Source organism: Ranitomeya variabilis, chromosome 2 (assembly GCF_051348905.1).
Source record: "Ranitomeya variabilis isolate aRanVar5 chromosome 2, aRanVar5.hap1, whole genome shotgun sequence".
In the NCBI taxonomy this organism is placed as follows: Eukaryota; Metazoa; Chordata; class Amphibia; order Anura; family Dendrobatidae; genus Ranitomeya; species Ranitomeya variabilis.
This window is the reverse complement of record NC_135233.1, coordinates 274,661,649-274,675,812: the sequence shown is the minus strand read 5'-3', so window position 1 is coordinate 274,675,812 and position 14,164 is coordinate 274,661,649.

Sequence of the window (14,164 nt, the reverse complement as noted above, 5' to 3'; positions counted from 1 at the left end):
GAGTGATTTATTGATAGAGTTACAGGTCGCCCAGAAGGAAGGTCACTTGCCTGGATTGGCATTCTTAGACACTGCTAGGGGTGTCAATCCAATAGTACAAAAACTTCCTTACAATCTTCAAGAAAGGTGGATTATACATGGTTCACGGTATAAACAAATTCATAATGTACCATTCCCTCCTTTTACTGTATTTGTTGAGTTTGTCACCCAGCAAGCCAGGATCAGAAATTACCCTAGTTTTGATTTCACTCTGTCATGTTCCACTACCCCTGGTGTCAAACCCAGTAAGACACCCGTGGCAGTCCATAAAACTAATATTGATTCCACAGGTCCTCCTCACAAGACAGCTAAGCCCCCTACGGAAGAGAGCAAACCTCAGGATGTCAGTAAGCAGTGTCCTCTACACAGGAAACCACATCCTCTACTAAAGTGCAGAGCCTTCAGGGAGAAGACTTTAGAGGATCGCAAAGGTTTCCTCAAGGAAAACAACATCTGCTTCAAATGCTGTGCTACAACCTCTCACTTCGCCAGGAACTGTGAAGCTAGCGTGAAATGTGCAGAATGCAGCAGCACGGATCACAATACAGCCTTGCACCCTGGACCACCTCCACGAGTGTTGTCACAGGCAGAGGAGCATGATGAGAAGCAGAAGAACACCGACGAAGACACCCCTGCGGTCATCTCTAAATGTACGGAGATCTGTAAGGGACTCACAGGAGGAAGATCCTGTTCAAAAATCTGCCTTGTCCGAGTCTATCCAGCAGGCCACAGAGACAAAGCGCTCAAGATATATGCAATCCTGGATGACCAAAGTAATAGGTCTTTAGCCAGGTCCATCTTCTTTGACAACTTCAACATTGTAGGCCCCGGTTCTCCCTACTCCCTTAGGACATGTTCAGGTACCGTTGAGACGGCGGGGAGGAAAGCAACCGGATACAAAGTGGAGTCCATAGATGGCCAGATCTGCCTGTCACTACCGACCATCCTGGAGTGTAACCAGATTCCTGACAACAGGTCTGAGATACCTTCACCAGAGGTGGCAACATATCACCCCCACCTGAAGCGTATAGCCCACCTGATACCTGAGTTGGAACCAGAAGCCCCAATAGCTTTACTTCTGGGAAGAGATATACTACGAGTCCACAAGACTAGAGAATATATCAACGGCTCCCGGAATGCTCCATACGCCCAGAGGCAAGACCTTGGATGGGTCATTGTAGGAGATGTCTGTCTAGGAGGAGCACACAAGCCGGTCTCAGTCAACAGTATGCTTACTAGCACACTAGAAAATGGACGTCCATCTCTCTTCCAGCCGTGTCACAATAGTCTGCTGGTAAAGGAACTACCGAGCAGCACTCCCCTACCTTGCCCTTTCTCAGTTCCTATCAACGAAGACCACGCCTGTGAAGGTGAACAAGACCACATAGGATGTACAGTCTTCCACAGGACGAAAGAAGACAACAAGGTAGCGATGTCTATAGAAGACAGGATGTTCTCGGACATCATGGATGAACAAATAGTTAAGGATACGTCGAATAGTTGGGTCGCACCTCTACCATTTCGACCTCAGAGGAGACGCCTACCCAACAACAGGGAATTGGTCTACAGCAGATTCATCTCCCTAAGACACAAGCTTCAGAAGTCACCTGAGACGAGGGAACATTTCTTTACCTTCACCATCCAAGGAAAGCTGATGCTCAGGGACTTTACCCAAGACACTACTGATTGGGATGATCCACTTCCAGCAGAAAAGGCTGACCTGTGGGCAGAGTGGAGGAAGTCTCTTGAAGCCCTGACCAACCTTCGTGTGAAACGACCGTATGCTCCTGTGCCATCCACAGAGGTCAAAATGCAAAGACTTTGTATTTTCTGTGATGCATCAGTCAAAGCGATTGCAGCAGTAGCGTACCACAAAACCATAGACGTAAGCAGACAGTGCCATATCGGGTTCGTTATGAGCCGGACAAAATTGGCGCCACTTCGTGAACACACGATACCCAGACTGGAACTCTGTGCTGCTGTCCTTGCAGTTGAGTTGGCCGAACTGATCTCGGATGCGATGAGTCTGAAGATCAAGGATGCAGAGTTCTACACCGATAGCAAGGTGGTACTGGGGTACATCTGTAACGAGACACGACGCTTCTACGTCTACGTCAGCAACCGGGTACTTCGGATAAGAAGATCCACCGGCCCTAATCAGTGGCACTACGTACCTACTCACCACAATCCTGCGGACCACGCGACTAGATCTGTTGCACCCAGCTATCTGAAGGACACTACATGGTTCACAGGTCCTCCCTCTTTGTACCGTTCGATGCCCCACATCAGCAGGCCTGATACTTTCGAACTAGTGGGTCCAGACACAGATGAAGAGATCCGACCTCAAGTGTCTGCTCTACATACAGAGACTTCAGGCTGTCACCTCGAATCTCACCGGTTCAGCAGGTTCTCCACCTGGAAGTCACTTGTTCGAGCTATAGCTTGTCTATTTCATGTAACCCAGTCCTACAAGTCAACACTACCTGATAGCCCGAGACCTTGTAAAGGTTGGCATCACTGCAGGCTTGCGTTTACTGCTCCCGACTTGGAAAGAGCCAAGGTTATAATACTTTGTGTCGTACAAAGAGAAACTTATGGCAGAGAAATAGACAACCTCAACAAGGGACAACCCATTCCTGAAGTCAGTGGGCTGAGGAAGCTCGATCCGATTGTCGATCAGGATGGGCTGCTGAGAGTCGGTGGCCGTCTTCAAGAAGCTGAGGTAGAAGTTTCAGAGAAGCACCCGATAATAATTCCTGGACGTCATCACGTAACAACTCTGCTAATTCAACATCATCATGTCTTAGTGAGACACCAAGGCCGTTTGTTTACTGAAGGAAACCTACGGGCGGCTGGACTATGGATAGTTGGAGCAAAGAGAAGAGTGAGCAAACTCATCTACGACTGTGTTACGTGTCGCAAACTCCGGAGCACATTCCAAAATCCGAAGATGGCCAATCTTCCACCCGACAGACTTAGTACTGAACCCCCCTTCACCAACGTTGGACTAGATGTATTCGGTCCTTGGTCTGTGGCTACACGACGGACTAGGAAAATACTTACAGAAGCAAAGTGTTGGGCAGTTCTATTCACGTGTCTGTCCATCAGAGCCGTTCATATTGAGGTAATCGAATCGATGGACACATCAAGTTTTATAAACGCACTTCGACGCTTCATCGCAATCAGAGGCCCTGTGAAGCATATTCGTTCTGACCGAGGTACGAATTTCGTCGGAGCGGCAAGAGAACTCCAAATCCCTTCCAATCTGGACATCGCTAATGTGGAAAGGTATCTAGGCGAGCAAGGATGTACCTGGACTTTCAATCTACCACACTCTTCGCACATGGGAGGTGCGTGGGAAAGGATGATAGGGATAGCACGCAAAATACTAGACTCTATCTTCTTGCAAGCTAACACCAGACTTACACAAGAGAGTTTAACCACGTTCTTGGCAGAGGTCTCAGCCATCATGAATGCCAGGCCACTGACAGCACTTTCTAGTGATTCCGGAGATCCATCCATCCTTACTCCTGCGATGTTACTCACACAGAAAACCTGTGTCCCGAAAGCTCCACTCGGAGAATTCAATGACAAAGACCTCTACAGACGACAATGGAGGCAAGTACAAAGCGTGTCCAACGTCTTCTGGGATAGATGGAGGAAACAGTATCTCTCCACTCTGCAAACCAGGACAAAGTGGCAAAAAGACCGCCCAAATATTCAATCTGGCGATGTTGTACTCGTCAAAGACAGTCAGTCACATCGGAACGAGTGGCCATTCGGCCTAGTTGTCAAGACCCTTCCCAGCAAAGATGGGAAAGTGCGGAAAGTAGAGGTCAGAGTGTGCAAGCTTGGGGAGAACAAACTGTTCCTCAGGCCCGTTACCGAGCTTGTATTATTATTTTCCCCAAAAGAACCTAATTGTGGCATCTGTTGACGCCAAGCGGGGAGTGTTCTGCCCATCTTAATGTGCAATAAGTTAATTGTCATGTTATTCAAGTTGTGGCCACTGGAGGTCATCAGTTGCCTACTTTTCATGTTGTTTACCAACTCTTTCCCCAGAAGAGCAATGTCTTCTGGGTAAGTTCCGCCCTCATTCTTCTTGTGGAAGACGAGCTTCAGTAGCCATTTCTCCTCAGGTCTGATGAGAGACACACGTGCTCCTGTCTCACTTACTTTCCTACCCCTGTCCTAACGGATCTCGGTACATTTATAAAGGGTTAAATGCATCTTATGTTTGTGTTAGTATCTGAGCCTTATGCAGCTCCTATAGTCTGATATAGTTAGGCAGATTGTGCTCTGCAGCTTGCAGTTAGGTTAATGTATGTTTACTCTGCATGTAGACAGATGCATCTTTGTATAGAATAGGGCAGTGCTGTTAGAATTACTGTGTAATGCACTCTGTACAATTCTTGCTGTAATGTCCCAGTTATTTATATGATTGCACCCTGTATGTGCATATACTGATATGCTGTTATTCTTTACAGTTTTTCACCAGTCATCCACTATGATTATTCACTGAACATTCACTTTGTACATCAACATCATTCACTATTCGATCATCTACTATGAATACTATCCACCATTGTTGTTCAACGTTATAGTTTATTTTATCATCACCCTAATAAATAAGACTTAAGCATCAACACAGTCTGTTTACTGGGATGTGGATGAAGGTTTAGCCGTATGTTGGAATCCACATAGCATCCTACGTGGAGGAAGGCAGAACAATTTGGCTGCACACCCTTTGGAATAAATAACTGCAATCAATCACTTCCTATAACCATCAACAAGCTTCTTTCTCCTCTCAAGTAGAATTTTGGACCACTGTTCTTTTGAAGACTGGTCCAGGTCTCTTATACTCGAAGGGTGCCTTCTCCCAACAGCAATTTTAAGATCTCTCCATGGGTGTTCAATGGGATTTAGATCCAGATTCATTGCTGGTCACTTCACAGATCGCCAGCGCTTTTCCATCCATTTCTGGGCGCTGCTTGAAGTATGTTAGAACTCATTGTCCTACTACAAGACCCAAGACCTAGGACACAAACCCGGCTTTTAGACACCGGGCGCTACATTGCGACCCAAAATCCTTTGGTAATCTACAGCTTTCACGATAGTTTGCACACAGTCAAGGCACCCAGTGCCAGAGGCAGCAAAACAACCCCAAACCTCTGCCATATTTGTCAGTAGGTAATGTGTTTCTATTTTGTAGGTTTCATTTTGTTTTCGGTAAACAGAATGATGGGCTGTACCAAAAAGCTCTATCCTGGTCTCATCTGTCTACACGACTCTTTTCCAGAAGGATTGTGGCTTACTCACGTACACTTTGGCAAATTTGCAGTCTAGCTTTTTTATGTCAAAAATAAAAAATTGGAAGTCAGGCCGCACCCTAAATTAATAACGTCTCTATGGACAACAGGGTGCCCGTCCACACCAGGGGATCCATCCCAGTATAAAGTCCAAATGCAAAAGAAGAAACGGACAGCACCACAGCGACTTGGAGAGAAGGAATGCTGAGAGAGCGCTCCTGTCATGCACACCTATGGCAGATTTGTTTTTGTTTTCTTTGTGCTGCTGTTATATCGGATCTGCGACATGCGCACAAGACTCCTGCAGACCGATGATGTCATGGACATGTGTGCGGCGATGAACGTTCCTGTCCTGCGCACCTTTGATCCTGGTGTGGTGTTGTAATTTCGGATCTGTGACATGCGCATAAGACTCCTGTAAGCCGATGACGTGCGCACAGTGATGGACATGAGTGGGCGTACTCATTGGGGATGACACGTCGAGAAATCACTCCATGGATTGGTGGACTGCTGAACATTGCATGCTGGGGAGGTGGCGGTCACATGATGCGAGAGCTGGAGAATCGATTGGACTGTTACCGCTATGAACACTCCCATGCTGCTATGGCAATCACTGATGCTATGCTCTGATTGGTGCGATTGGTGTTGTTTACACCATGGACTCTGGGGATGTTTATGTGGATTTATGGGCGCAATTCAATAGTAGAGAACGATCAGAGTAAGTTGAACTATGTTAGTAGTTAGTATATACAGAGGGCTGGTTATTGTTTATTGTTTTTTACTGTGTATATGTTTGTTATATTTAATGTCGTTTTTTCTAATTGCACATGGCTACCCCATTGGTTACTAGTTAATTGATGGGTTGGGTCAGATGGTATATAATGGTGGTTATATGGTCTTTTCACTATGCTTGATAAAGGTCTCAGGACCGAAACGTTGCAGATGGCAGAATAAACACGTAAGCTGTTCTGTCACAATTGCTGTGGTGCTGTCCGTTTCTTCTTTTGCATTTAGCTTTTTTATGTGTCAGCAGTGGAGTCTTCCTGGGTCTCCTACCATAGTGCTTAATTGCATTCAAATGTTGACAGTTTGCGGTGACACTAATGCACTTTGAGCTTGCAGGACAGCTTGAATTTCTTTGTAACTTGATTGCAGCCTTTCATTAATTTTTGTCTGCCGTCCACATCCAGGGAGATTAGCTACATTGTCATGGGTAGTAAACTTCTTGATTATGTTGGACAAAGGAACGTCAAGATATCTGGAGATGGACTTGTACCCTTGAGATGGTTAAAATTGTCTAACAATTTTGGTTCTCAAGTGCTCAGTTCTGTACTCTTCTTTCTATTCTCCATGCTTTGTCTGGCACACAGACACACAGCGGAAATATTGAGTCAAGTTTTCTCCTTTTTATCTGGTTTGAAGTGTGATTTTCATATTGCCCATACCTTTTACTTGCCACTGGTGAGTTTGAATGAGCATCACATACATATAACAAACTTGTTTACCCACAATTTTGGAAAGTTGCCAACAATTTTGGGGTTTTGTGTGAAATTATGTCCAATTTGCCTTTTCTATGTGTTGTTCCAAGAGACACAAAGGAAATAAACATTAAACATGTGTATAGCAACATATATATAATTGCAATAATTTCCTGGGAGAAATGCTTCATTTTCTGGAACAATTTCAAGGGTGGGAACAATTTCAAGAGTGCCAGCACTTTAGGCCGTGTGTGTGTGTGTGTGTGTGTGTATAATCTTTAAATTAATATACAACATTATATTTATTTTAATTAATTTAAATTAATATATATCAGCCCTATATAAAAAAAATTGAGGCTGGTATATTGCAAAGTGCAGAAGGTTTTCCGACTCTATCTCCTATATTATATAATTATCAATCTACTGGAGAGTTTTTTGAAAATATAGAATGAATATCTACTCATATAATCACTCCATCTGTATATAAAGTAAAGATGAAAAAAATAAAACAAATTTAAGAAAAGCAAATGCTTTTTCATTATTCATTACAACAGTAGGATGCGATGAGTCATAATCTTGGATCATTTTTCACTGTTCATATTACCTGAAAAATATAGAAAAAAATATAATTACAGATTTAATGATATATGAGTAGATCTTTTCTATATTTTCAAAAAACTTTCCAGTAGATTGATAATTTATATAGGGTTGATTAATTTAAAGACATCACTTAAATAGATGGGAGAGTTCATTAGAGAATTTGCCTTTGTGCTGTTTAGCAAGGTCATGGACTTTTTTTTGTCCAGCGCTTGTTGAGAAACACATGTTTTTGTACACTTAAAAAACAGGTCTGAAAATAAGGGGACATGTTTGTCACGGTTCCATCTATTGGTGAGTCTGGAAGCAGTGAGTAAGTTCAGCCGTCCAATCTAGGACCGGGGCATGCTGAGCGGTCAGTGTGTTGAGAGACAGTTCAGCGGTCCAATCAGGGCTGGGGGTTTCATCTTGTGTCTGTTATTCAAGTGATTACCTGGGTATTTAGCTGGCTTTCTGCTTCCCATTAGTGCCAGTTGTTGCTTGGCTCAAACGGTGTGTGCTTGCTCTGTTCTCTGTATTCCTGTATTTTATCTTTGTTGTCCGACCTTAGAACTTACCTTTGACCAGCCATTTGTCTTGCCCTTTTGTCTTGATCCACTACCTTCCTGAAATTCTGACCTCGAACTGTGACCTGACTATGCATTTACCTTTCCCCTTTTTTTATGATGAGCCCTCTTGGTATCTGACCCCGAACCACTTGACTGACCAGACTTATGGCTTGTCCATAAGCAGTGACTAGTGTCACAATTTATTTCACTTCTAGTTGAGGAGCCGTTATTTATTCACATTCAAAACATTACTGTACACCTCTGTTTTCTCTATTAAAGGAATATTTTTTGGATGGCTTATTAAAAAGATATTGCTGCTTTATTTAGCAAAGTGCAAAGCTCTTTATACTTCCCAAACAGAGATAATTGTAGCACCTAACTGTGTGAAAATGTCATGGCTTTATCTGTAAACTCCAATGCATCTGCACCTTTCAAAAGGGATACTTTTTAGACTAATTATACAAATGTTTGATACTGCAGTGTACTGTTAAATACACTGTTGGTTACCTCTGTTTATCATCTGTTTCCCTATAGCCAGGTAGCTTGAAGTAATTTGGGCATTAAAAAGGCTGTGCTTGCATTACAGAACTCAAAATGTGTTCAATTGACTCCAAAGGGAACTGATGGTGTTCTACACACATTTACAGGCAACTAGAAACTTTTTATCATGCGATTCACATTAATTTATATGGTGATATTTTAATCATTCTTGGATATTTAGGGAAGCCAGCAAATTTGATTTTCAACATATCTGCTCATCTATAGGTGGAGGTTGTTTCAGAGAGTTTATCAGATATTGGGCTGTAGGATGACCACATTTGAAAAGAAATGTGTCACAATTGGACTGGCGAGTAAACTGGGACCAGGGGCATCTTTCCTGGCCCTTGCACTAGGGGGCGCCGTAGCTCGCCCTGTTCCCCGAGATACCTCAGATGGCAAAGATGCCCTGTGTCTGTCCCCCTCCCCCACCCAGGGAAAAGAGGTGCTACTGTGTACCGTAGTACACCAACCCGACAGACAGGGAAACAAAGACGAGGGTAAAAGAAAATTCCACTCACACAAAATATACTCTCTCAAATAACAGAGGTATTCACCAGGGTGTGAAGGACGGTGGGGAGAAAATAAAGCAGGTAAGGATGAGGAATTTCCAAGCGTACAAACCAAGCAACAGTCGCAATAAACTCCTCCAGGTCTCCAGACACCAGCTCCTCACTCTCCAGGTCTATTTAGCAAGTGCTAACTCAGACAACCACCTGGCCACAAAGCCTAACTTTTATAGCAGAGTGGAGTGGCTGACTGAGCACAGCTGGATGCAGAGATTTCCAGAAATTTCTGAAAGGAAACAAACACATTCAAAACACCGGCGAAGTGCTTCTGCTCAGTGGCGAAGCAGGAGCCAACAGACGCTGCAGTCTTCTGGCACTGCTCTGTCGCAGTTACTCTGTGACAAAATGTGAGAGTATGAGTATTGTATTGCAAAAGTAGATACTTTCTTCTAACACTCTGAGGCAGACTTCCATAACTCTGGTGGGCTAACCACTGCTACGTATCCTAGATCGGGATGAACGAACCCGAACGTCCATTACCGAACTCCGAACATGTACCTCCGTTTCCCTGTTTGAGTTCACCAGTCTAATAAAGCTTGTTGAATGGCTGCAGCGCATCTAATCAACACGATTTTAGACTGTGGGCACTTCTGTAGCCATACAGCCATGCCAAGTATAGTGTGTTAAAAAAAAAAAAATTAAATAAATAAAATAATTGCACTCTGCAATATTTTTTTGCGAGTACTGTGTCTTCCCCTTCTGATATCACTATTACATCAGAAGGATCACATAGAACGGTCTCCCCACCTTCACGAACATGACGTGGCACCACACTTGCTTACAACCCTTAAAGGATGAGAGGTCCCTTTTAGTGATGAACGAGTATACTCCATTGCTTGGGTTTTCCCAAGCATGCTTGGGTGATCTCCGAGTATTTTAGTTCTCGGAGATATAGTTTTCCTTGCCGCAGCTGCATGATTTGTGGATACTAGACAGCTTGATTACATGTCGGGATTCCCTAGAAACCAGGCAACCCCCACATGTACTCAGGCTGGCTAGCAGCTGTAAATCATGCAGGTGAGTCAACAGAAACTATATCTCCGAGCAGTCACAAATACTCGGAGACCACCCGAGCGTGCTCGGGAAAACCCAAGCAACGAGTATACTTGCTCATCACTAATCTGTTTCACTAGCACCAGTGAAACAGAGTGCTGCTAGCCCAATAGGACTGCTATCAGTTCCTTGTTAAATACAAGTCCCATACATTAATGGTACTATATTGGGCCAGAAACCAGCCCCGGTAGCATGGAAAGTTAAACAAGGAAACGGAAGTTTGAATTCGTGGATTGAGATAAGAGCGACACAACGTTAAATTATATATTTAATCGCTTTAAGGGCACACTAGACAATACATTTTATACACATTGGTTATGCATACACAATGGTCACATATGCAAATGCAATAGTGGTAGGACAAAAGATCTAAGCTGATGGATCATGTCAATTACCGGTTTTATGTTAGACCATCAGGGGGCGTGGGCTGCCTGCTGGTTCCTTGTTTCTTCACAGCATGTTACTCAAAGCAGCCCCCACTTTAAAAGTGAACCACAAGCATAACAGAGAGAGAGCCCATAAGGCTTGACTCCTTGCTGATGTAGATGTCCTGTTACAACTGCACATGGGAAGAGGGTTTTATAATCCCATGCCAAATAGGATACAAATGATTGAATGATATTGGAGATATAATTTCATGTCAGTGTCTAAGAAATCAGTGCATTCTACAGCATTTTTTTGCGTGTAGTGTCTAAAAAAAATTATTGTACTTTCTGATGCTTGCTTGTGAGTAGGATCTAAAAAATTATTTTATTCTATCACCATCTATACGAGTATTGTTTCTAAAAGTTACTCCACTCTGCAGTGGTCTTTGTTATTAGTATGTTTAAAGAAAAATTCTACCCTACCTCTTCATCTGTATGAGTTGTATCTGTGCCTGAAGACAATAACTGTGCCTTTAAGCCTCTGTAACCCTGCCTCTGGGAGTGCCATATTAAAAAGCCTCTGGTAGTATGGTGCCAAAATGCCTCTCTATACTCTACTGCTGTGTCTGTACGAGTTGTTGGCCAAAAAAAGTTATACTCTGCACCCGTGTCTGTGGGAGTAATTGTGCTTAAAAACAATTTTTTGTACTCTGCAATTGTGTCTATGGTAATATTGTGCCGGAAAAACGTGTGTTCACTCTGCACCCGTCTCTGTGGGTGTACTCTTTTTTTTGCTATAAATCTGAATAGGCACTGGAAAATAGACTGCACTGCAGTTTGCTTGTTCTAACAATGGCTAAGTGTGGCTGGTATACTTCTATATTCATCCAAAGTTATGGACAAGTCGTCTGGCATCCACACCTGGTACATGTTAATGAACGCAAGCTTGCACATGTTTGCTGAGGACAGGCACATGTGAGTAGCCCGCCAGGGCCATGGGGTACCATGGTACGGTGTTCACAGGGGGATGTCACAGTGGCAGCGACCCGGTCCGTGGCCCTGGGCGCCCATGTAAAAGGGAATTTTGAATAAAGTTTATGTTCGTGACGCCACCTGTGGTATTCGGTCAGTTGGGACCGACGCTGCTTTAAGGGGTCCTCTGGGGTGATGTTATGGCAGCTAGATGGTGTAACTTCCCACAGGTGAATTATATCCCCAGGGCTCCCGGTGTGTAAGTGGAAGATGGTAAATGGTGCAGTAAAGAACAGGGACACAGGTTTGTAGTCTCTTTACCTGGTTTACTGAAGACTTCAGGCAGCCACAGTCCAGGGTACCAGATCACAGGGCAGGCAGGGTCCGGCCGGCTTAGAAGCGAATCCAGAGTCCCCTTTACCAGGTGGAGTTAAAAGCCTTCCTCTAGCGCGGTGGTGTTGTAGTCTCTTTCTGCCTATGGCTTCAGATAAGGACCTCACAGCTCTTCTCTCTGTCCCCCATATAGGACAGGACAATACCTGTATGACAGATAACTTGAGCCTTTTTACAGGGACTCTATCACGCCCCAGGCTCTACAGTATGTGTTACTGTGTCTTCAGGTGTGTGTGGCGGACAGGTAATTTGCAATTCAGCTGTCCTGCCAGTCTCTGATGTAAGTCTTAGAGTCCCTTACAACCTCGGTGGTCTGGCTATCGGTTATCTGCGCTTCAGAAAGAGGCAGCCTGCTCGTAGCTGGTCTCCCCTGATATCTCCTCTCCTGTGCTTCGCTCTCCTGCACGCTCACTGAATGATGTCCTTTTCTTCTGTATGTCCCTTTCTCCAGGGGCTGTAGTACTTCAGACTACATGGCATCTTCAGACCTTCTGACACTCTGTCGGTCTGCTCTCTTCTGTCTGTCTGACAATCTGACCTCTCTTTCCCTCCAAACCACAATATACTGTATATATATAGGGGAGTCACCTAGGAATAGGATCAAAAGCTCCTCCTTGTGGCCTGGAGTGTGAACATGTTGCGTTTATTGTGATTATCTGATAAAAGATATCCTTCATCGCTTTCAAACGTAACATCACTCTCCCCGTGAGGAAAGCAATGCTACTGTGACGACCAGGACCCTGGGGCGCCACACATGCGCCTGTCGGTGATCATAACTCCTGCCGTGCTAAACACACATTCTGAAAGTACACTTTCCACAGGGCAGGCCAGTACCTCCAAAGTGTAAAGGGCCAACTCAGGCCATGTGTCCAGTTTGGAGACCCAGAAGTTAAATGGGCCAGACATGTTAATCAGTATGTAGAAACATGTGGACACATATTCTTCCACTATGTTGTTGAAATTGTCTTGCTTATAGATTTGATCCTTTGAGCTTGTGTTTTGTGGTCTGTTTGCCTTCCTGCCGAGCAACAGGATCACCTTTTCTGAGTGTTTGGGCTTTGTTTCCTGGCTGTAGTCATTCTAGCTTAACACAGGTGATTTCCTTTGTCCACCTCTCACTCTTTGGGTGCGGCTTTATATTCTGTCCCCCAGCAAATGTTTCCTGCTGCTTATATTAATTTAGACTAGGTGTTTCCAGCCAGCTAACGCTCGGCACGCTCATTGCTATCTAATTAACGCTGCTGGTGATTAAACTAAAGTAAATAATGACAACATTCAATAGCGCTTACGCAGGTGGTAAATTAACGTGTGGTAGTGTGTGGGGACGGAGCCTCGTGTGGTAATGTGTGGGGATGGAGCCTCGTGTGGTAATGTGTGGGGACAGAGCCTCGTGTGGTAATGTGTGGGGATGGAGCCTCGTGTGGTAATGTGTGGGGACGGAGCCTCGTGTGGTAATGTGGTGGGGGGCGGGATTATGTGTAGTAATGTGGTGGGGGGTGGGATTATGTGTGGTGATGTGGTGGGGGCAGGATTATGTGTGGTGATGTGAGGGGTCAGGATTATGTGTGGTGGGGGGCGGGATTGTGTGTGGTAATGTGGTGGGGGGGCGGGATTGTGTGTGGTAATGTGGTGGGGGGCGGGATTGTGTGTGGTAATGTGGTGGGGGGGCGGGATTGTGTGCAGGGCCGCCATCAGGGCATGACAGCCATGACTGGCATATGGGGCCCGGTGAGCAGAGGGGGCCCGCATCGGGCCCCATCTCATCTGCTCACCGGGCCCCCCCTGCAGGCGCTGCAGCACACTTGACGTGCGGGCCCATGCCCACACGTCAATAGTTAACAGCGGCCGCCAGCCAGTCGGAGGCTGGCAGCTGACTTGAGCGGCTGCAGTGCGCAGCCGCAGTCGCAGTTCGCCAGCATCTGACGTCATTGTCAGCCACCGGCGAGTGCGTCCTTCACCTGCGTGGAGGAAGAGAGCTTTGCCCGCCGCAGGAGCATGGCAAGGTAAGAACTCTTTTTTTTTTCTTTGAGCGTGGCGATCCAGGGGGGGCCCGGGGCAGAGATGCTGGACACAGGGGCAGAGATGCTGGACACAGGGGCAGAGATGCTGGACACAGGGGCAGAGATGCTGGACACAGGGGCAGTATGCTGGACACAGGGGCAGAGATGCTGGACACAGGGGCAGAAAGCTGGACACGGGCATTATGCTGGACACAGGGGCATTATGCTGGACACAGGGGCATTATGCTGGACACAGCGGCAGTATGCTGGACACGGGGGCAGTATGCTGGACACGGGGGCAGTA